Source organism: Lemur catta, chromosome 2, assembly GCF_020740605.2.
Source record: "Lemur catta isolate mLemCat1 chromosome 2, mLemCat1.pri, whole genome shotgun sequence".
NCBI classification, from domain to species: domain Eukaryota; kingdom Metazoa; phylum Chordata; class Mammalia; order Primates; family Lemuridae; genus Lemur; species Lemur catta.
This window is the reverse complement of record NC_059129.1, coordinates 138,345,239-138,370,976: the sequence shown is the minus strand read 5'-3', so window position 1 is coordinate 138,370,976 and position 25,738 is coordinate 138,345,239. Positions and strand designations below refer to the sequence as shown.

The window sequence follows — 25,738 nt, the reverse complement described above, 5'->3', positions numbered from 1 at the left end:
CAGCCCCAAAAGGCTTCCTGAGCTGCCTCAGGTTATGGATCATAAGAAACCTTAATTTTCTGAATTCTACACAAAGTCCCCAAATACAAGTCAATAATCACTCAAACCCAAAGAAAATAGCATTTCAAGCTCATTTTTGCTCATCATGGCAATTGTATTCAATCTTTACCCTACCTCCAAAACAAAGAGAGGGCAGGAATGGGTATTATTAGCTAGCTCTGGTTCATAAAAAAATTTGTCAATGTCATAATTCACAACTCATTGAAGAATGATATGTTTTGTAAAAACATTCATCACATTTTCACCAAAAAAATCTTGGTTTTCAGTGAGTTATACCATTAAATTCTTTACAAGTATCATCTTATTTAACCCTCATAAAAACCTATGAAGCCAGGTAATACTATCAGATCTATCTGACAGATACAGAAACCAGTTCTCAGAGGCGAAGGCTGCACCTGAGAGCTGAAAGGCAAACAGGAAGGAGTACTGTATCATAAAGACGACACAATGTAAGACAAGACAAGCTTGGCAGATCAGAGGAATAAAAGAGGCAAACACTTCTACACTTCATCCTCCCCCACCACAAAAAGCCTAAGTGGGAGGAGAAAGAAGTAAGCTTCCAGCAGCCTCCAGCTGTGCCCTACCCCAACCTATAGGCTGGCTCAGGGGTACAGCAATGTCTATAGAAACGAGGCATGGGGCCAAACTGACCAGCTTAGAGGCCGGATCTGCCATTGGGACCTACTATCATGCCCAAGGTAGAAATAAAGCTCATCCGCAGGATAATCCTAGAACTCCGAATAAAATAATGACAAGATTGTTTTAAAGAATATATCACATCAATCATTTTTACATAGACTTTCAGGTAGTCTCACAACACATTTTAATACAGGCATACTTAAGTGCTATAAATCCCAATGTGTTAATTAAGATTAAAAGGACAGAGTTAAACCTAGAATTCTGAAATTTTAATTCCTAACCCAGTCCTTAAGCACTATAAGATTATAAAGTGCCAGCCTATACCATGGTCTTAGTAATCCTACCAGTCAAATCAATTGCCCTATGTGCAAATGCTGCATGTAACATATTCCTTAAGGAAACACAGTTTCTAGGCATTATCCCTATCAGCCTTTTAACAGAGTCTACTCCATTTACAGCAAGTCATAAGGAAAGTTTGGGTTTTCAAACCTGTTTAATAAACCTCTCTTCCTTTGCTCTCCCAATTAAATGAGGGAGGAAGAAACATTAAGTATTAAAACTACACCAGAAATGAAAAGAAAGGATCTTCCATCTTGTATCTGGGATCGCTAGTATCTGAAACATCTAAAATAGCACAGTTCACAGGCATGGGAAAATATAGTACAAATCATTAGCTATTAGTAGATCCAGAGAGTCAATTGTTGTAATCAAAGTATGGTTTAATATTCTGTATAATCCTCTGACTTAGTTTTGACAGGTTTCCTTGTCAGTTTTGGAAAAACATCTATTAATGGTAAAATTTGGGGTTCAGAAGGGGGAAAATTGCATCCTTCTGGTTGGAATAGAGTTATATGAATGAGTCAATGAAAACATTAAATTAATGAAGGTCCAAATCACTGGATCTTAATTTTTTTAATTTATAGAGACTTAAACACGTAAAGAAACTAAATTTATAAAGGCTAGTGCAATTTTACCAAAATAATCTCTTTCAAAGTCCCCATACACTTACATCAGAGATAAACAACAGAAATAGAACTTTCCTTTATTAAGAAAGAAATATTTAAGTAACAAATACTTGCGCAACTGAAAAGTATCACTTTTCTAAACCAGCCTAACACTGAGATAACAATATCTCCATAATACCTTTAAAGAATAAGAGGCTGATTTAAGCCATAGTCCACAGGGATCCATTTACTGCCAGTCAGTTTTGCTAAAGACCATTTAGCCAGCTATATCCAAGTTTAGAATCTTTTAAAAGGCCAAATCAGCTCTGAATATGTGCTGGGCTTTTTCGTTATTTCAGTCTTTTACATGAAGCACTCAACCAATAAATATTCAAATAAATTAACTGTGTCAGTAAGAAGTTTACTGTACTTAGTCATTTGAATACAGAAGTAATAATTTTAACAATCTTTGCAAAATTCCATGTTACACTGTGCAGGCCCAGTTGAAATCCACTCCTGACACCCTACAGCTATAAATTATCTCTGGAGCTTGAAAGTGAAAGACAGGCCAGGTCTGAAATAGCAGAACAGTTGGACAGTTCCAGCTTCAAGAAGGTAAACCCTGTAATAACCTAGATCCAGAGCCTTCAGAAGGAGTCTAATTCAACATCAAAAGGAGGGGGGAAATCCCTTCCACAAAAACCCTCTTCTTTAAGAAAATATTTACTTTCTATTGTTATTTCCTAAATATACAATTAAATATATGAGTGTCAAAAGCAAACCAGAAAACAGAGGCTGAGAAATAATTAACAAGGAACGAGTTGAATCCTTCCTGATTGGATGTTGTTTGGAAACAAATAGGGTATCACTCCTCCACAAAATCAAAAGTTCTGGATCCCCTCTCTGGGTACCCGTGAAGACCTGGGAACAGCCCTTAGTGCTTGGGTTTCTCCATTCCAACATGGAAATAAATAATACAACCAAACAGAACATGTATAAACAGTGTCTCATGCTGTTAATAACTATTGAACAAATATGCAAAATTCTGAAGATTCATACAACACCTTATTAACCAGTTATTATCTGTGGGTGGAAGGATTATGGCGGGATTTTTGTGGCTTTATATTCTTTTATATTATCTGAACACTTTACAGTAAACACCTATCATTTCTTCTGTCAGGGGAAAAAATTCAAGCCATTTCTTGTTTTAAATTTTTAATTCAATGTAGTTTCAAAGATGGAATGATAAATAAGTTTAACATCTTCAGCCAGGTCAGTGGTTTTCAAAAGGTAACCTTGGTAAAATTTAAATATACAATCCTTTCTACCCAGAAGAAATTCTGAAATGATATTAGCCTAACTTCAATTTTCAGAGAGAAAAAATACTTAAACTTCTTATGTATTAAATATTTATATGTGGAATTACACTAATTACTATAAAGAGCCACTTTTTGATTATTAAAAATTGCTATATTTTAAGTTCAGTAGTATAGTGTTTCCATTTATCCTATTCTACCTTATATTACTTACATTACTTTTCATCTTTTTAGGTACTTATTATGTCATATAACTCCAACCAAATCCCCAGCTGCCTAAGGGCAGATACTTTCTCATACTCTAATAAGCACTTTGCGCATAACAGTGTTCAGTAAATTACTAACCAATGGACATTATCCACTTTCCAGATTTTAATTCGCTATAGTTTTGACTACAAAATCAAGAACTCAAAAGAGTTTCCTAACATTTACAGTATACAGTATAGACTATATACAATAAAACAGGAGGAAATAATGTTCACACCAAATAGACTACGTTTATCATCTTATTAATCATGTATCATAAAATGAATGTAAAATTTTAGAACTCTTTTCATGTAAAGGAAGGCTTTTCAATGGCAGACCAAAGACAAAATGAGAACGTTAAATGACAAAAATTTCCCATTTCCAAACAAAAATCAATCCCAAGAGATTCCCCCCCCAAAATTGCCGTTTACTCAGAGTCCTATTTTTTGATAATACAGGAAAAGTATACTTTTTAAACAGTAGAAGATCAGCCAAAGTTGAATTCGTGGGTTTTGACTGTTTTCTTCCTATTAAAGAAGTAATCCTGACTCTTTGACCCTTCAATTTTACTTCTATGAATTTATTTTAAAAAAATACTTTTACAATACTTACAATTATCAGAAAGTACTCTTTGCAACATTATTTGTAATAGTTAAATACAGGAATCAATCAAAACATCCCACAATTAGAAATGTGCTTAATTAAATGGTGACATAGTCATATACCCTGCAGCATTATCTAAATACAGATAATGAAAAGATGTAAAAACATGTCTAAGATATATTAAGCAAGGAAAGTAAGTTGCAGAAGAATATTTGTAATATACCATACTATTTAAAATTTTATTTAGAAGTAAACACTAGACCTCTTATCTCTGAGGAGTGCGATTTCAGAGGATTTAGTCTTTTACTTTCTGTATTAAGCATTTCAGTATCACTTTTCATCTTTTATAAGCAGTACTTTGTAATCAGAGAAAAAAATAGAGCTATACTATTATTCCCCAACAAATGTGGGGTTCACCACTTAACCGGAAACAAAGCAGATCCATGTGTAGTTATGTGTAACTCATTTATTAAAAAATAATGCCATGTGCAACAAGATTTGGAAATAGTCCTTATTCGTGCAGCATAGTAAACCCCTTGAAGTTACAAATATAAAGGACCTAAAAAATAGGACTGTTTTCATGGTTTTCCCAGCCTACAAAATTAGGAATTCACAATATAAACCCATAAAAGCCACTTACATTTGAGAAATAAGTCCTCAAAAAGAAAACTATTTGTATAATTTCTTGTGTGAACTTAGTCTTAAATAAGAATCTTGGAGTCCAAAATCACCCAAAATTCTATAATAAAAATATACAGATTCCTATTGACCAGTCAAAAAGGGTCTCCAATGTAATCATAAATTGTTCCAGCATTCTCAAGATTTGCTACCACTCTGCACAATCTTTTCCCTTTTCAGAAAATGAAGTGATGACTCAAAATAGAAACACAGTAATTATGTACAGTGTCACTGTAAAGTGGTCCAGTTCTCTACTCATCAGCTTAAATATGTATAAGCAAGATATTCTCTTCCAGTGGTAGGCAGGCCTATATCAAGTAATCGTGCTAAAACTTGTCCAGGGCTACCTGTTCAAAGAGAACTGTGCAAGAATACTTCAAGCTCTAACAGATAACTACTTTGTACAAAAACATCCACAGAAGTATTACAAAAACACAGCACTGGTGTTTCAGTGAGCCCAGTGTCAAAAAGGTGCTGTCATGCATTTTTAATCCGAGAGAAAGTGAACAACTGTCCTTCGGTAATCAGTGTCAGGGCCAATGACACGGTTTCCCTTCCTTAGGTCCACCCAAGCTGTGACAATTGGCTTACCCACTACGCTCCTTAAGAGCTTTAAAAACAAAACAATACCAAAAAAGCTTCCCTGCCCCCCAAAAACCAAACAAATATTTGTTTTTCTTCTTTTTCCCCTTCCATCAAGTGGTGAATAAGAAAGGAAAGAGAAACAGTATGATTGTCTGCTCTTCAGGACAAAAAAATGTGCAAAACTACAATGAGGTGCTTAAATTTTGACTCTTCTAGACTACATAAATGCAGACGATTCTCTCTATGAATTAATTAACATTCTGCTATTTAATATTTTAAGTCTTAGCACTGGGTCACATATCTTGGCAGACTGCAGGGTAGGGGCTGAAAATTATTTGTAATGAAAATTCTGTAACATTATTCCTCACTTTACCAATTCCTTACCAATGTTTAATAACAAAACAAGGTGATGTGTTAATGGTATTTATTACTTTAACCCTATGGTTTCTAGTACATAAAACTCTTCCAGGGAAGTGGGAGAAAGGAATCAAAACAGTTTTCTAGGTACTATTAGAGGGAAGAACTATGGCAACAAATGAATGCCTCCAGAAGAACCTAAGCAACAGCTCAGAGCTGAAAACAAGGAAATTCTGGACATGATTTAGGAAAAATGCCACTGGACACAGAAAACCAAAAATGAAGACTAAATGTCCCCAAAATTTTGACATTTAATAAATATGTTTCTCCAGGAACCTGGTGCTCAATTAATTAATTTAAGTATATGTACTTAGGCAGAAAAGTTTCTCCCTAGCAGATGGTACAACAGGCTTCAAAAATAATGGGAAAATTTACTTAAAGTTGTCTCCTTGGTTATTGTAACAAAACATCTTACCAAAAGATATCAAAGAAGAGGCTGGCATCAGATGACTCTTGTATTTTATTTATGATGACAGAGCCAAGACTTAGCAAGACAGCAGGGGCTGCCCACACTCTGGCCTAGGGAGCCAGAGAAGCCCCCTCTTGCACCTCCCCAATGCTAAGCTCCATTCCCAGGCCAGACAAGGCTATAAAAAGCCTGGCCTCAGGCCAGCTGGCAAGACCACACACTGGGTATTTTTAACTTAAGGAGGCCTGAGGATCAGGCCAACACCAGGGCACCAAAAATGTACAGAGAAGAATAACAACCTCCAGCCAGGATGGTGGTCTATATGTGAGATTTTTATTTCCTCAGTTACTCTAATTACCAATCACTGTTCTAATGGTGATGAAGACATAAAAAGATAACATTTGGGAAAGCTGATATAAGTGGGTAGATATTTTATTTTGAAAGAGCACGATCACTTTGAAAGACCATATGTATAGTTATGTAAACAGCAATGTGAATACCAAACACTGGCCAAATAAACTGAACTCTTATTTTTTATTCCTGACACATAAGTCTACAAACTTGACTTTTGTTATAATTACTCTAACAGTTTGCCGTTGTTGTTTTTAGTTTCACACTGGTCTTGGCACTGGGCCACACATACAGATTCCGTGAAGCTGTTCTCTTAGATAAAACTCAAATACAACATGACAATTGAATGCTGAAGAGCTCAAAGACTGTGCTACTACGGTTAACTTAATTTTCTGGGCTAGTAAGTATATATAAGGAAGTTCTTTCCATTTCAACCTTTATTTTTAAAAATTACATTGAAACACAAACATTAGTAACATTTTCTGCCTTACATGAACACCATTTCATCTTTCTCTGAGGACTGAAGATTGCCAAAGTCTGTCATGGTTCTTAATATCAATTTTGAAAACAGAATTGTCCAATGACAAGGACACGGTGGAGGCCAAGTAGGTGGGGCTTCGATCACAACAGCCTCCTCTGACTGTTTCATTTACCAGGTTCTTCAGGAGGCTTCCAGGGTGGAGGTGGGGGAGGACTCACTGCTCTCAGCATTTGGAAAACCAATGGTGGAGGGAGCGCACAGAACCTGTGAGATCCAGGTCTGCAGCCAGAAGTTTCTGACTAGATATAAGCTTAAAATGCTTTACTTAACTTGCCTCTTTTTTTCTTTCTCCTAAAAGCACAGATGACCAGAAAAATTGTCTACTTGTAGATGTACATTAATAATTTCAGTACAGAATGTATCCATACTCAGTGTATTCTTAAAATTTAAAACATTAGGATCATCTTTGACTTCATTAAAATATCTGCTCTCACTTGTAATTAACCTCCAAAACTCTTTTCCCTCCACAGCATTTGTCTCTACTGGGCTCTCTTCTCCCCCTACACTGAGGAACTTTCTCCAGCCCCAGCACTGATTTCTCTCTCCTCTGGCCATCGGAGAGCCTCACTGGCCTTCCCGCTTCCACCAGGCACTGAACACAGCTGGGAGATCATTTTCCCCAATGGCACTTCCTGAGTTCCATGAGGCTTTTCCTGGCTAATCTAAACAATGGCCACCCCCGCCCTCCCAGGGCCTCCTCAGGCCAGGCTCCCTGCCAGCCAGAGACACTCCAGTTGTGCTGTTTAACTCATTTATTCATAGGTTTATTCTTAGTCTACAAATTCCGCCATCCACTGAAAACCCTTAGCACGTTACCAGGTAGACACTGTAAAACTCTCTAGGTAGACAATGGGTTGGTAAGAAAAAACTGTTTTATAAAAAATGTCTGTGGAGATTTCCAGTAAACAGATTAAATACTCATGTTTATCTATGTCTACTCGCCCATGGAACCCCATTAAAATAACAGTAAAGGAATAAAAAAAGTATAAAACCACAAAGACAAACAAAACACGAGGCGAGATGATAACAGAAAAGAGAGGCCAAAAAATTTTTGGAAGGAGAAAAGCAGATAGACAAGTGATAATTAAAGTTTTAATTTGTTCTAGGTGAGAGGATAAGAAGCAAGCTAATTAAAACACAGAACCCCAAAGACTCAGGAATCAGAGAGTAGCAGGAAGCTGGGTAAAATCTGTAAGAAGTAATTCAGAGCGTTCCTTCCCAATGCTCACCCCAATTCTGTCAGAAGTCAAGAGGATTACCATCTGGAGAGGCTGGCAGGAGAGAGGAGTCCATGGAAAGGGGAGATTAAGTTAAAACATATGACAGCCCCATCCCCCATCCAGCCTCCAGATGCCCCCGTTTCTTCTCTGACGGTACATGAGGAGTTACTGGGGAGGAGGAGACAACACGGGTAACAGTATGTGAGGGTCTGCAAACAAAACGGCCGATTCCCTCCCCATCAGCCAGGCCCCACCTAGGGGACAGGCCTGACCAAGGACACAGAGGGTTTTACCAGTTCTTAGAACAGAAAGCCAAGGACCATCAGACGTTTCAAGAAAGCCTCCAATGGGAAAGACAGTTAGGGTTGAGGACAGTAGGGATGGGAAGGAAACCCAAACACAAGAACTACAGGGGACTCTTCAAAAGGAATCCTAACATTGTCTTCAGTGAGATAAACTACTGTAGCCGTGAAATAAGGAAAAGATGGTATAAAAAAGGAAAATTTGGTGAAAAAAACAAGTTTGTGGAAAGTGAAACTATGAAAATAGAAATAAAAACCTCACCAGAACAACTGAAAAACAAACTAAGGCTATCTGCCAGGAAATACAACAAAAAAGACAAACAGACGAAAAGGGAATAGAAGAAAGGGCTTTTAAAAATTAAAGGATTAATACAGGATTTATAACATCCAACTAATAAGGCTTCCAGATAGTAAGAACAGAGAAAACAAAGATAAGGAAATTATCAAAGAAATAATACCCTATCCCCCCACAAAAATAACAGAACTGAGTTTTTACACTGAATGAGTCTAACAAAATGGATGGAAAAATACCAACTCCAAGGTTCATCAATATTTTAGAAATCAAGGAAATAAAAAGTTTCTAAAATTGGTGACATACACAAGATAAGGCCTTGGACTTCTCAACAGAAATTCTGGAAGCTTGGAGAACAATGGGAACAACAGCTTTTGAGAGAAAATTATATTCAACATAGAATTCTATACACAGCCAAACCACCAATCAAGTACGAGGGCAGAAAGGCTATCTTTCCACACACTGCTGAAATGTCCACTGCTGCTGAAAGCTGCAAAAAATTGTAAAGAAGCGACATGCAAGATGCTTACTTCCAAATCAAAATCAACTATGCTTGATCTAACTAAATGAATTTAAGTACCTCAATGCACCTAACTACAAGAGAGGCTGTGAATTTGAGTTGTGAATTCTAAATTATGAGGCTGTGCTCTTACATGTGGGCATTTCTCCAAACACAGAAAGGCTATTCAAAAGGTGACAGCCATCCATGAACATGAAAAATGCTCACTATAGTATGATTAACAAATGGGTTCCATCATATAGCGAGGAACTGTACAATTCTATCAGAGCTTGAGGGTAAAATGGTGATATATACACATCTTATGAAGTAAAACAATGAGGCAATTATCAACTCCAGGATAACAAAAAGTGGTACATTAAGGAAATAAATTCACAGTTCATGACACAACTGCAGACAGTTACCTTATACTCATATTCATGTATGATTTAACCAAGAGTTACTATATAAAAAGATGATACAGGGAAAGGGAAATATAGGGTAGGAAAGTAAGTTTTTATTCAAAATTTAGCTTCTTTATATATGTCCATATCATCATTCACCTAATTAAACACACAAAAATAGAAGTTCAGAATATTGATTACATTGTCTGAATACTACTTTAATTTTTAGCAGGTTCCTATTTCTAAAACGAAAATTCATCAGTATAGACTGCAAAACCAAATAAGAATTCTTTAAACTTAAGTGCCATAGAGGTATTATAATCGTATGACATAGGCACAGTTTTGCATAGTCTCTGAGGTAGAAGAAAATAAGGTTAATAGAAACCATATGCCATTTTTTAAAGTTCTACTTTTTTTTTTTTTTTTTTTTTTGAGACAGAGTCTCACTCTGTCACCAGGCTACAGTGCAGTGGTGTCACCATAGCTCACAACAACCTCAAACTCCTGGGCTCAAGCAATCCTGCCTCAGCCTTCCAAGTAGCTGGCACATGCCACCACGCCTGGCTAATTTTTTCTGTTTTGTAGAGACGGGGTCTGTCTCTTGCTCAGGCTGGTCTAGAACTCCTGACCTCTTTCCACCTCAGCCTCCCAGAGTGCCAAATTACAGGCATGAGCCACTGCACCCAACCAAAAGTTCTACTTATTAAAACAACGTTTACAGCCACACTACACTTCTGTTCCCTCTTGATACAAGGACAGATTAGGAATTGTCTCTCTCCACTCTGGAAGCCCAAACGCAGGCTCCAACTATGGAGAGACAGTTTCTCTTCTTAAAAACCAAACAAGATCCAGCCAGCCTTTGAGCAGCAGCCCTGTGGCTTTCTGAACTGATCCATCAAAATAGAATGAAGATGAAAGGAAAATCTGGAAGCAAGGGGGGGGAAAAGCTAGAGTCTGTGCTTATAACTTTGTATAAACTTAAAATGTGAAAAATTCTATAAAATTTGTGAAATTCTACAAATTTCATTCCATAAAATTCTTTAGAGCCTAATTGAACTTAAAAAGCACTCTCCTTCCCCGAAGAATGCTCTCCTCTCCCTAGACCCAGCAAATTCCTGCTGCATGGTCCAGGTCCTGAGGGCACCTATTCCCCATCCCATGCAGCTTTGGTTGTTCCCAGAGCATGTTCTATACATTTTGACCCAGCACATACCACACTAAGTACCTAAATGTACTTAGTTTCCACAAATGTACTTTGAGTTTACTCACCTAGGGTTATCAATAAAATGATGATAACTAAATGAGCAAACCATCGAAGACTTCAATATGAGATCACTAAATATGAAATGTCCGATTTCAAATCAAAAGTGTAGTTTATTATACCTCAAACAAGAAACAGTACAATTAATCAAAGTTACACCTAAACTATCAACACAGTTTTGCCATCTTAACAGTAGGTAGCTTATTTGTGTCAGTAGCAAAGAAGCCTGGAGAGCGAGTAGTGATCAAATTGTGAAGGAGTGACTTCTCCACAGCTTGTTGAGAATTGAGTATTTTTCCTTGAAAGAAGTGGTCCAAAGCCTGGAAGAAGTGGTAGTCAGTTGGTATAAGGTCAAGGTTTGGTGAATACAGTGGATAACAGAGAGTTTCCAAGTCCAGCTTCTGCAGTTTCAGTAGCGTTATTTGTGCAACAACGAGTATGGTCTTGTGATAGGATCAGCCTGTCTCTATTGATCAATCTCGGCTGCTTAATCACAAGCATCCTCATCATTTCATCCAACTAGCTGCAGTAGACATCCGCTCTAATCAACTATAGTACACAATACCAGTGCTGGACCACCAAACAGACACCATTATCTTCTTTTGATAAATACTTGGTTTTGGACTGTGTTTCGGTACTTCATCTTTATCTAACCACGTGCCAAATGCTTGCAGTTGTCAAAAAGGATACAGTTTTCATCACATGTGACAATACGGCATAGAAATGGTTCACTTTTATGTCGTGACAGCAAAGAAAGGCAAGCTTCGAGATGATTTCTCTTCTGACACTCCTTTAATTTACGTGGACCCCATCTAGCCAGCTTCTTTACCTTGCTAATTTGTTTCAAATGGTCCAATATTGTTGGAATAATAACATCAAACCTTGCTGCTACTGCTAACTCACAGGTAGGCTAAGATGGATTTGCTTCCACTACAGCTTTCAGCTCATCGTTATCCACCTTGGTCTCAGGTCACCCACATAGCTCATTTTCAAGATGAAAATCACCAGAATGGAACCTCTCACGCCATCGATGTACTGTGTGTTCATTAGCCACATCCTTCCCAAACACTTCACTGATATTTTGAGCTGTCTGTGCTGCACTGGTTTCACAATGGAACTCATATTCGAAAATAACTCAAATTTTTGACTTATCCATGGTTTCACAAAAATTGCTCTTAAAAAAATGTAAAAGATAATCACAAGCCAAAATGTGTATTTGAAAAGACTGAACATGTACCTTCACAATAAAAATAAAACAAGAAGTGTCAAAGTGAAATGTCTGAGATATCAACTGTCAAACTTAATACTCAAGGAAATAGGACATTTCATACTTAATAACCTAAACATAAGAAAATATTCTATCAATTCAATAGACCAAAAACAATAGCCAATCAAATGAATGTATGAGATAATGGTATTTATCCGAACACAAAAGATCTTCAGTAGGGACCTGTCATAATTGGAATCAGTCTGGATGCACATATACAGCCTAATGCCCCCCCCTACATCCCTATTCTTAACCCCACCCCAGCAAGTGCCCTTCCATGTTGCCACAGCAGGAGGGTAAACGCTACAACTGCACTCACTATTCAGTGTCTCTCTGCGAAGCCTCCTCTCCGAGGTCCTTGGGAACAAAGCCCTGATTATGGTCACCTCGACATTCCCCAGTGATCAGTACAGGACAGAACCCACAGGAGATATTCAACGCACACATGCTGAGTTAAACTTTCAAGTGAGTGAACTTAGCTTCCAGTATGAACAGTGTTTCTTTAAAGTGTATCACTTGTTTAATTCAAATAATCATATTTTTAAAAGAAAACTTCGTGCACTAACATAAATATAAAGCCAGTATTACTTGCCATAAATAGAAGATAATCGCAAAGAATGAATACCATGGGGAAAATACAATATAATTACATTCTTAGATGAGGCCTGTTCTTTAGAGCTGTAGTCCCCAAGCCCCCGGCCGCAGCTGCCAGGAACAGGCCCGCACACAGCAGAAGGTGAGTTGTGAGGGAGGAAAGTCCCACCTGCACCCACAGCCACTCCCCATGGCTGGCATCATCACCTGAGCTCCTCCTCCTGTCAGATCAGCAGCGGCAACAGCCCCTAATAGGAGCGAGAACCCCACTGCAAACCCTGCATGCAAGGGATCCAGGTTGCACTCCCCATGACAATTCAACATCTGACGATCTGAGGTGGAGTCAGGCAGTGATGCACCACCCCCGCAACCCGTCCTTGGAAAAACTGTCTTCCACAAAACTGGTCCCTGGTGTCAAAAAGGTTGGGGACCGCTGCTTTAGAAAGAGAAAAGGGGTAAAGTGTTCGGATGGTGCTACAGCATGCTATCGCCAACACAGCTTTCCTATGAAATGCAGAAGACAACTTTCTTACTATATGATTGCATGGTATATCATGCTGTGTCTACATGCCACCCAAAATGACCTTGCCTAACAGCAGTGGAATGTGTCACACACACTGAGAAACACGAGGCTGGAGGATCTTTACGGCTGCATTATCCAACAGAAAAGCAGAATTCTCTACTGACAGGTTGTATGGCCTTGAGCAAGATACCTCTGTTTCCCCAGTGGCAAAGTAAGTTTTATTTACCTTATGGATTTGGTAAGAATTGGCAAGATGCCCTGGTATTTAGAGGCCCAGTAAACAACAGACCAATACTAAAATCCTATGTTTCTAGTGTAAAATGGTACAGCCACTGTGGAAAACAGTTTGGCAGTTTCCTAAAAAAAATTAAACATGGAAATACCATATGATCCAGCAATTCTACTCCTAGGTACATACCCGAAAAAATTGAAAATAAGTATTCAAACAAATATCTGCACACAAATGTTCATAATAGCACTATTCACAATAGCTAAAAGGTGGAAACAACTCAAATGTCCACCAATGAATAAACAGATAAAGAAAATGTGATACATCCATTACAGTGGAATATGATTTGGCCATAAAAAGGAATGAAGTACTGATACATACCACATGGGATGAAATCTTAAGTGAAAAAGCCAGACACAAAAGATCACATATTGAATAATTCTATTTATATGAAACATCCAGAATAAGTAAATCAGAGGTAGAAAGCAGGTTAGAAGTTGCCAGGGGCTGGAGGGAGAGGGGCGAGAGAGAGTGACTGCTTAATGGGTACAGGGGTCTCATCTGGCAGTGATGAAAAGGTTTTGGAACTAGATAGAGGTGATGTTTGCACAACACTATGAATGTACTAAGTATCAGCGAACTGTACAATGGTTAATTTGATGTTATGTGAATTCCACCTCAAAAAAATTCCTCTAAGTATGATAGACACAGTAGGTAACATTTAATTTTTAACTTGTTACAGGTCACAAAGGACTTTCCATGAAACTAATATTCAATGTCAAAATGAGACTACTTTAATTATTATTATTATTTAAAAACTCAAAGGAATTCTACTCTCAATGATGAGAAGCATTCCAGTTTTACCAGAATCATACAACAGTGCCAGCTGGGCCCAGAGTGAAAGTGCTAAGGAGTGGAAATCCTTGCCCCTAGCAGGCATGTAAATTCGAACCATCTGATTACCCTTTCCTCCCTCCGTCTCCTCATCTGCAAACTAAGGACGGTACCAACACCAACACTAACACCAACACCAACCCGAGTCCTGAGCACTGAGCCTCCAGGTAAATAAAGCAAGCACACGGTGCCTGACGGGCATGCCCTCAGGAAACACCAGCCACAGTTATTATTCATAAAAGTGTGATAAACAGAAGCATGGCAGGGGTTAAACGAGCACATCCATGTAAAGCACTTAGGTACTTAGTGTACGTCCTGGCACAGAGGTTGCTGTTACTGTGTCGTCCGTGACAATCGCTCATACTTCACAAACAAGGAGTTGGGCCCAGAGAAGAGAGAACACGGTAACAAAGACGATGGGAGGAGAAAGACAAGGACAGTGATGATGATCTGCACTGAGGCACTAAAGTCCTGTGCTTCCTTAAAAGTCAAAATCATTCATCTATCATAGATCCTCAACTAGAATAAAACGCACAGCAGTAAGAACCTAAACTTCATTCCTCTCCTCATTGCAGGCATAGCCATGAGCTCACGCTTTCTGTGCAGTGTAGGCAGAATGGCGACAGTCACATAAAGCATGTGCATATAAGGTGTGGCAAGAATAGAGGGTTCAACTTATCAGCAAGAGAGAATTAAGATGTCACACTGGGGGTTTTCCTTCTGCAACAGCCCTTCCTGCAATCCCAGCATATGCACAGATGTGACTCGTGCCCTGAAGCCCACCCCTCCCATCCCTGCTCTTCCACCACCCATTTTCCTTCAGGCAGCAAATCCCTGGCAGAAAAGCATCTGTTTCTGCATAAATGGCATCCTAACTATCTGGGGCTTTCCTCAATAAGCACAGTCAAATGACGATCTGAGCTCCCATCATGTACCCCAAATCCTAGCTGACCTTCTCCATCCAGACTCTCTGGCCGCCTCCCCCCACTTGACACGTTACCCTCAGCACAAGGATGATTTTGAGAATGACCAGCGTAAAATAAAGCAGCAGCCTTCTCTGATTTACTCAGTGGGGTGAATATCAGAGACCACTGACATTACACATAATGAAAGAAGCCAGACAGAAAACCACTATGCTAGAACAATTTCTCAAGCACCGAACTTCCTTAGGAATCCAAAAGCAGAATTCCAAACATAGCCCCTAGCCATTAGCAGACTTTGTATTAATATTAGAGCGCCATAGGACTGAGATTCCTTGGAAACTATGAGAGCCTCGGTGAACAAGCCCAGCTTGCAGCTAAGCACAGGTAGCAGATACACCATTGAAACAGGCAGATGTTTCTGCATCGGGCTGGGCAGATTTCATTGGCCAGAGCCTACAGTTCTATGAAGTCTTTCATTTGTTTGCTTGAAAATGTTTGTGAAGTGCCATGTGCAGCTCTAGATGAAGGGTCCACAGCAGGGCCAAGCACAGCCCCTGCTGTCCTAGGGCTACATTCTAGCAGGAGCATCAGACAGCGAGTACACACATGCAGCTCAGGTGGGCATGAGTGAACTGGAGGAAACAAAATGGGCCAAGGGGTAGGAGGAGTGCACAAGCTTACTTAAGTCAGAGAGGCAAGCCCTACAGAGACCTGGCAAAGTGCCTTTCCAGCAGGGGGAAGAGGAAACACAGATGCCCTAGGCAAGAGCTAAGAGTGTGCAGGGTATGGGCGTGGGGGCGGACGTTCAGTGAAACGAGGCATCTAGGAGGACAGCCACAGCCTGACTTACACCCTCTAAAAGGACCACTGTGGTTGCTATGCTGAAAACAGATGCTGGTATAGCCACAAGTCGACTGTGGTTGCCCAAATGAGTGATGGCGGGGCAAAGCCAGACCAGTGGCCATCACTCAGCTTCTGGACACATTCTGAAGGAAGAGTCAGTGGAACTGTCTAACAGATTCAAACGCTGAGAGAAAGAGGATGCCTGGGGTTTTGGCCTGGGCAACCAGAAGGACAGAGCGGCCATTTATCGAGGAAGACTGCAGGAAGAGACATTGGGGAGGGAAATGTTTACACAAGATAAACTTTGGAACTGCTGAGAACAATTCTGTGTTCTCTACAGACTTGGTAACCAAAAAGCTCTGCCTTTACAATCTGAATCACAGAACTCAAGCCTCTTTTGCAGCCTGCATACATTCACGTGACTTAAATTCTCTTTCAGTTCAACAGATCATGGCAGACTCTGATTCAGAAGTAAGCACACTGCATGTTGCTTATTTCCAAATTTTGGTGGCTTTCCGCAGCAGTGGTGATTTCTTGATCAGAGCTGGAATACCTCCTGCAGCCCCTGCCTCATTCTCCATTCTGAACTTCATTACTCTCATGGCCTTAACCATCATTCTTGGAATCACTTTAAGTGTGCTGTGATACGTCTGGTGTCATGAAGACAAAGAGCCAATGACGTTACCAAGTTACCACTGTCCCCACCCTTTATTTTTGAAGGCAAGGAGGAAGAAGACCCCATCTTTTATTTTTGAAGCTAAGGAGGAAGAAGAATGGGTGAGAACTCAGCCGGAGACACCAATGGAGAAAGAAGAGAGCTCTCCCTGCCAGCTCAGCTGATCTGGAAAGGAGTCCCAGCCTTTCCTCCTCTCCTCAACTGCTGTGGTTTGAACGTGTCCCCCACATTTTGTGTGTAAGAAACTTAACCTTCAAATTCATATGTTGACTGGAGGTGGAGCTTTTAAGTAGGTAGGTCATCAGGGTGGGGTCTCCATGATGGTGGGGCTTTCTACGAAGAGGAAGAGATACGTGAGCTGGTGTGCTCTTGTCCTCTTGCCATGTGCATGCTTCCACCACGTTATGGCACAGTAAGAAGGCCCTACCCAGAGGCTGGGCAGATGCCCTTGGACTTCCCAGCCTTCAGAACTGTAGGAAACAAATTTCTTTTCTTTATAAATTACCCAGCCTGTGATTTTCTGTTATAGCAATAGAAAATGGACTCTAAAGGCCGGGCGTGGTGGCTCACGCCTGTAATCCTAGCTCTGGGAGGCCGAGGCGGGTGGATCGCTCGAGGTCAGGAGTTCGAGACCAGCCTGAGCAACAGTGAGACCCCGTCTCTACTAAAAATAGAAAGAAATTATCTGGCCAACTAAAAATATATATACAAAAAAAAAAATTAGCCAGGCATGGTGGCTCATGCCTGTAGTCCCAGCTACTCGGGAGGCTGAGGCAGTAGGATCGCTTAAGCCCAGGAGTCTGAGGTTGCTGTGAGCTAGGCTGATGCCACGGCATTCACTCTAGCCCGGGCAACAAAGTGAGACTCTGTCTCAAAAAAAAAAAAAAAAGAAAATGGACTCTAAGACACCAACCATCAAAATTTGCCCAATTACTGGGGAATAATATCCTATCATCTCCATGACCCTAACAAATGGCACAGGACTTACAAGTAGGAAGCTTTATTTCTTCATGAAGCCCAGAACACTGAGGAGAACATCCAAAAATTTAAAAGCTTAAGAATCTGGAAAATGACTATTGGGATATCTGAAAATCTTATCGGAAATTTCAAGGTAATATACTAATTAAAGGAAAGCAACGTCTCCTCTTTGGGTGATCCTTTTAAGGAAGCATCTGAGGTCACAGAGGCCACAGGCCAGCAGTCACTCTGACCCTTTTCCTACTTCTCTTACCAATGGTAATGATGGCCCTGGTTATAAAGAAACATCTAATCCTCAGTCTCAGGCTTTTTAGAGCTATTCCTTTCAGGTTTGCTCTATCTTCAGTGGCTCTGCCTACAACCCTCCCTGCATGTCTCTTCTGTGGGGCACCTTCCAACAGACATTTATCTCTAGCCCTCCTGGGGACCAGCTGCCACAACCAACCAAGTGGAGCTAGTTCTGCTAAGTCTCAAGACCATGAATTAAGACTCAATTACCTCAGCAACGATAGAGTTTTGCATTTTAATTCTAAGCCTTGCACATTTTTCCTATTAACATTAATCTGACTTTGTTTCTGAATGTCTAATGTTTTATAGAACTTGACCTGGATCCTTGCCTTTGACTAACCCTGAAGAGCCAATTCCACTGGCTGGTTAGTTTGGTAGTTACTTTTAAAAACACAAAAGCAAAAAAACAGGCTCTTACTGAGCCAATACCAATAAAGACAGATGAATTTGGCTCACTCTTTGGAATACAATCTGTTTTCTAGATTAAATACACTTCTCCTTAAGAATTGAGAAGCTGGGTAACTCCTGCTGTTTACCTGGTGACCAAAATCTTCGTTTGGGGCTATTTAAGCAGGCGAGGGATGTTTGTGTTATACCTGTACGCCACCCACACTCAGATCTCAGCTCTAGAACATCCAGGAAATTTCTAACACCTGGATTCAAGTGCGGAGTTCCTTTTGAAGCCTGAGGAAGCCTGGATTAAGCAAATGTCCCTGGCTCTGAGGAGGTATCCACATGCCACTATGACAGAAGCACAGCAGCTTCTTCCTTACCAGGGCTGTCACCTACCCATCTCCTTTCTCTGCTTCCTCTCTGCTAAAGTGTTTCCTTAATTTCATTCACAACTACAGATTTAACTTTTAAAGTTATTTTTCAAAACTACAAGGGCAAACAACCTTAATAAATTTGTTACATATGAAAATAAACAAACTGCCATAAAGAACCTTTTGCCATAAAGAATTTAACAATCGGCCGGCTATTACATAAAAGAAAAAACCTTAAACTTTAGAAAAAAACCTGTTTTAAAATACAAAAACAAACAAAGCCATATAGCCCCCTCATAATTGTTAAAGAATGAAAGTAACAGCATAGAATATAATCTTGAAACTTCTTATTTCTATTCAGACTTCATTTTATACAATTTATCCCAATGTTGTATAATATATACTTATTTCCAGAACTTAGAAGGTAGTAATGTCTTAAATGAGTAACTGCTGGATCTTTTTGCTTCCTTTTGTGATTCCAGGTAAAGCATGTCAACTTTAAGATTTTCTACATGTCAAAAAGGACGGATTACATTCTATATATATCTAACACACAGCAGGTGTTCAGAAAGATGTTATCTGAGAACACATTCACTTTAAGAATAATAAAATTAAAAATTAGAAAATAATTTATTGCTCTGATTCCAACAATTTGCTAACCTTTGAAGGAAAAAAAAAAAACAGTTCCTTTCCTTTCCGAAAGAAATTTTAAAATTTTGGGTTAGTAGCTATATAAACACAATTTGTCAAGCATCAACCCATAAGTTTCAGAAGACTGTTGAAGACCCTAAAATCTAATCCTGAAATCAAAAGACATTAACTTACTATTACTTTAAAGGGAAGATCCAAGCTGCAAGATCCTGCAGTCTAACCCCCTCATTTGGCAAACGCACACAGTGAGGTTCAGATTTTTCCAACATCAAGCGTGACAATACTAAACTATCCCACTGCTGGTTCTGGGCCCATTTCATTCCTTTGGGTCAGTGGTGAGTTTCTGATTCACTGGGTAGAACAAGAACCAGCATCTCTACCAAACTTCCAGAGAGGATGATCTGCTCTCCCTTACCTGCATGACCCAACTATAACAGCCTGGCTGTACAGGCCAGTTACCGGTGGAGCTCTGAGAATCACAGAGGCGTTCCCAGTCAGTCATTGATAGGGGCCTCCCTGCGTACCTCCCCCACCGGAGGCTCTTCAGTGTGCCCTAGAGATTCTAATATTCAGCAAAGTTTGAGAATCACTTGTCTAACAGATGCCACTTAATTGCTTTAACTTTCAATTTATCTTGTGGCATTTTTGTTGTTTAATGTTCGTTTTTCAGGGAACATTAAAGGAATATGGTTGCTTGATTTTACTGGTATCAACTGTTAGCTTTATTTGAATTGCTAAAATTTAAACATAAATATCACACTTAATGTTTCTTTAGTGATAGCAAATAAGCCAAAGTAATTTAAAATATACTCAAGTACTTCTAATGCTACCTAAAACATACACTTAAGATTTACATCTCAAAAATAAAAATATAATAGAAAAGCTTACAGATATTTTAGGATGAAAGTCTGTACATGTAGAATACATAGCAGAATTCATATGTACATGACAGAACAGTATAAACTACCAGCAGAGAACAGGCACTATATACTGTATATAATCTTAGAATACCTAGAATAATATGAATGTACAAATTTAAAAAAATGTATCAATATAAACTTCCTAATACAAAAGTAGCTTTCCAAAGCAAAAGCGAAATCATCTCACATTTTCTCATTAAACTTTCATGTATAATCTGGTCTTGTCTCACTTTCACAAAAAAGGCTAAAGATTTAAAAATCTGTATTTAATTCCAAATATGATCTCTTCTAATACAGGTTTACTAAGAATGTCACACTGAATACTTTAAATATATTTAAATCCAAATACAACATAAAAAGTAAATAAAACCAGTTAGGTATTCTAGAAATTTAAATTTTAAGGAGCAAATAAAAATTATCATATCTACAAGTCTTTTCAAAAATATTTTCTTGGTACAAAACTCCATCTACAGGGAACTTTGGCATCAAAGCCCATAGCATCTGCTATCTACTTGGAAGCAGAAATGTGAGGTGCAAATGTATTTTGCTGGTACGTCTTAAATACCTTCACGTTCACTGCTGAAGAACAACTGAGGAAACCAAGACAAAATGTGGTCTACAAAAGGCCATTATTTATACAAATCTGCAATCAGCTAAAAGGACTCCAAACATTTCAGGTGTACAAGCAAAGCAGCTTGGCTCCAAATCTCTTAGTACAGAACATGAATGTATGAAAATGCTATAAATAACTTAGTGAAATCTCACAGCATTTCACTATGTGAAATCTCACAACATTTCACTATGTTACTGGCCAAAATGTTCGGCTTCATTTTATTTAAGTGTGTGTTTACATATGTATATCTATATATACATAAAATATATGTTTAATACATTATTTACTGTATACATATATATTTCATTACACGAGAATACACTGTCACGTGAATGTTGTTTTATACACACGTGTGTATAAAGATGCAGGTAGGCATCTTTACGTGAATACAGAGACCATCAGAAATTGAGTGTGAATGTAAAACAGACAATAGGCACCAATCCATTCCTCTCCATTTTGCTAAGTCAAGTCTTCCTTTCTCATCCTATAAAACCCATCATACTTCTCAAAAATTGGTGGTATAGGTTCTTTTTTAGATAAAACCAAAATTAAGCCCTATTTGATTCACATTTAGGATTCAGAAACTGACTCTAAATAAACATTTCATGTAAAAAAACAACTCTGGAATTTTTAAGTCTTTATCCAGTCTACCTCTCCCCATTCATCCTTACTTTTCAGAGATATTGTTCAACCCATATCAAAACATGGTTTTAATTACATTTAAAAGAAACAAACTCTTTTCCCAGAAGAAAACAACAATATTAAAGTAACACAGGTGGAAATCCTAGAAATTGCGTGGCTGCCTTAATAACCCCAAAGAAAACATTTATTTTAGCCAAACAATTGTAATGTTTGTCTCCTTTTTAGAAACATCTGCCGCCAAAATAAACATTTACATTGGAAGAAGTGTTTTGGCTGTTAAGATGGTACCAAATAAAATGCTTATGTTCTGAAATAAGTATTTTAATCAAAAAACATGTAGCAAAACAGACATACACCAAAGGGTACAAAAGATAAACTAAAGATATAAATTAGAATACCTATTACTTTTTAAAGTCCTCCTCAAGATAACCTATTTTTAATTCAGTTTTTGCTTAGATTTAAAATAAGTTTAGATGGATCACCTTAACAAAAATAATTAATTTCTATTAATTTTGCTACTTTATCTTTCAAAACAAAGACCATATTCCATGCTATTGTTGTAAAGGTCTTCACAATACAGATGGCTTTCAAAACTAAAAATGTAATGTTTTCCTATTATATGAACTTAAATCTCACTTTGCTTTCCTTCTTTTTCCCCAGTTTTATAATTCCAACAGGCATCATATTACCAAACATCTGCAACAAGGCAAGAATAGTGAAAACATCAACCCAATTACCCAAAAAACTCAGGAAAAATCTCAGATTACATAATTGAAATCTGCTTGATACAAATAAATAACTTAGCTTCCATAGCCTATTTCTCCTGGGTGCTATTTATTTTATATGAAAATCTTTTTAAAGTTGGCAAAGGCCTGTGTGTACATTTACGATCACAGTAGACAAGAATAATAAAGCAAAATCTTTGTTCCCCCACATTTCTGAGCAAAGAATACTTTGGTGTCTTTAAGTTTTAAAAAAATCCGAAAAAGTCAGATTCTAGCAACCTTAAAAATTATACATCTTCTGTGTAGCTCTCTATTAGATGAAATCAACCAGTGTACTTCTGTTAACCATCCACAGGTTTAAATTCCAGGAGCCTGGAGGCAGAACATTCTCCACAGAGGCATAGAAAATTCATTTCCCCTCTCAACTCAATAAAAACCCAAGTAGACTAGTTTTTAGGGCACCATACAAAACTAATCTCTTTAGCCATGTATTTGCCTGTTGATGTGGTAGAATCAGCAAGTGAAAGACCACAATCTAGTCCCAGTTAATAAAGACTAAAATGATGTACTATTATCACGTCATGCTTCAAAGACCCAGTCATGAATATATTTCAAAAATAAAATTACCACCATATACATTAAGAATCACCAGGTTAACACTAAAATCAAACACTCAGTGGTCAATTCCTCCTGACACTCAGAGACAAAAAATAAACAGTGATACTATCTATGTTAAATTTCATATAAGCACTGCAGTTCTTTCTAACAAAATACTCATTTAAAATTCATATCACAGGAGTGGAATGCCAGCCAGGAATCAAACTGTGACCCCTGAGCCAAAGACAACTTACCACTCAGCTGGTAAGTGGGCAACTCAATTTACAAACTGAATTCCTGCATTTTAATCCTTTGCAGAAATATATGAGCAATATTAAATGAACTGGATTCAGCTCATTAGAGGTTCACAAACCAAACACAGAAAGCTTTGGAAGCCATCCAAAGCAAAGTCATGCCTAGGTGGTGATGTCCACTCAATAAATATTCAATGTCATAATTATCTTTCAACTTTTTCCCTGAAGAACATTATTAGCCACAACTACAACAATGCTCAGCCAATTACATTAATCCTAGGAGAAGATGGATAGGACTAGCAGCCAATCACAGTGCCAGAACTTGTTTGTGAACAAATTTATAAGTATCCAATATTTGCAACCAAAGAAACTCACTGAAAATTCCTGACCAAACAACACACACTAAAGCTAACAAAATAAATGTATGTGCTCTAATAACCTTTGCTTAAAACCTTCATTTTTTTCATTTCAAAATTATTAAGAACTGTTCACATGACCTTGCCATCATAAAGCATGTCTCTTTTAAAATGTTATACACATTCAAAACTGCATTTACAGCTATTTGTAGCCTTTTAAATTTCAAAACACAATACTATATTTCAAGGTTGTATTTTGAAAAAGCAATACAGATTATTTAGACCCCTGACTTTGAGTTAACTCGAAAGGTTGACAATCCTGCAGCCAGGATATTCAGTTTCATACCAGATACACTATTTTCCTTTCAGTATCAGAAAGATCTGTGCTTAATTAGAATTGGACATTTCTTTTGGTTAGCAGTAAAATACCTAATCTAAAATCTTAATTAAAAGTTTGCTGGGGCCGGGCGTGGTGGCTCACGCCTGTAATCCTAGCTCTGGGAGGCCGAGGCGGGTGGATAGCTCGAGGTCAGGAGTTCGAGACCAGCCTGAGCAAGAGTGAGACCCCGTCTCTACTAAAAATAGAAAGAAATTATCTGGCCAACTAAAAATATATATACAAAAAAATTAGCCGGGCATGGTGGCTCATGCCTGTAGTCCCAGCTACTCGGGAGGCTGAGGCAGTAGGATCGCTTAAGCCCAGGAGTCTGAGGTTGCTGTGAGCTAGGCTGATGCCACGGCACTCACTCTAGCCCGGGCAACAAAGTGAGACTCTGTCTCAAAAAAAAAAAAAAAAAAAAAAAAAAAAAAAAAAAGTTTGCTGAAATACTTGATGGGCAATCTACATCAATTTGTCCCTTCAAATAAAGCTAAGAGTTATTGGATTTCAAAGTATACAAGAGTCAAAGGGATTAAATAAAACCAAGAAGCTAAGAAAACTGAGATTACTCTATGTATTTGTACATGTCCTCTACTTTTAGCCTTGCACATTTGGGGAAGAAAATAATGAAAAAAAATTCCTAGGTAAGCATTCTTCACACACTCTCTCCTTTTGTTTGACTCCCACTTTGGGACTGCAGATGAAGCCAACATCTAAAACTTCTAGTAAGAATTTAACTCATTCAGATGAAGCGATAAAGGAGCTTGCTATGAAAAGCACCTTTTGAAAAAGACTTTCCATCCTCACATCAGGGAAACATGGTGCAAAGACAGGTGCGGGAACAGTGGTGAGCACCTCCCCACCTCCTCCCACTACATATTACACGCTCTCTACCTGGCTCTCTTCCGGTGGCCAGGGCACCATACAGAACTAATTAGCCCCCAAATAAAGTCAGCTATAGAGTGCAACTTGGACTTCATCAGCTGGCTGCCTACGCCTTTCTCCCCTCAACTAAGGGCAGAGTAGCTCTAAAACTAAAACAAGTGAGAGAAAGAGAGAAAAAAAAAATCACCACTCCCCCCTTACTTTTCATCATTTACAAGTTACCCCCCCCCCACCCCGGCTCACAATTAGCAGCCTCAACTAAAGATTTTTACTCTAGGCAGCAAAATATTGCTGGAAGAAAGGAATAATGTGGGGAAAAAATTAAGAGTACAATTAAGTATGCAACTGATTGCTACAATTCTGAGCAGCTAATTCTCAATAATTGAGGGGTGAGATCTTTAGACATCATCAAAGGCCATTTAAGGAATCAACAGTTCAGATTCAAAGCCTAAGCTACTTCTACCTTCCCCGACAACTGCCTTAATATAAAAATAACACCCAAGCAGGAGCAAAGATAAAGAGGAAAGACAACATAGACTTATACACTATCACAATTACAATAAATTTCAATAATAAATTAATGATAATAATAAATTACAATATAGTCTGAATAGTCTATAAAGAAAAAGGCTCAGAGGTAACTTATCAATGAAAACTTTTAGTACATGGCAATGTACCATTTCAAGTACAATAAGTCATTCTCCACATCCACTTTAGAGAGAACAAAAGTTATACCAAATTTTTTTCCCCACAAAAGATTTTTGGTCAAATATAGGGAAGAACTTCTGAGAGAAAGCACTGTTAACCCCTGGAATGGGAAACTAGCAGCAGCATTATGAAATCCCATAGTCTGGGGGCAGCAAAATGTGTGCCAGCATCAGCCCAACGCCTCCCTGGGGGCTTAAGGCACGGTATGGCAATTTATAAGTAAGCCTTTCTGATGTTCCCAGTAACTAAATACCCTAGCAAGCCT

The 25,738-nt window shown here is 38.5% G+C and overlaps 1 protein-coding gene across 4 annotated transcripts in view; it reads right to left on the bottom strand.

Annotated features, from left to right (window-relative positions):
• Positions 1-25,738, bottom strand: part of ARID1B (AT-rich interaction domain 1B) — a 397,799-nt gene that overhangs the window by 323,580 nt on the left and 48,481 nt on the right. The gene's annotated exons all lie outside the window — the stretch shown is intronic.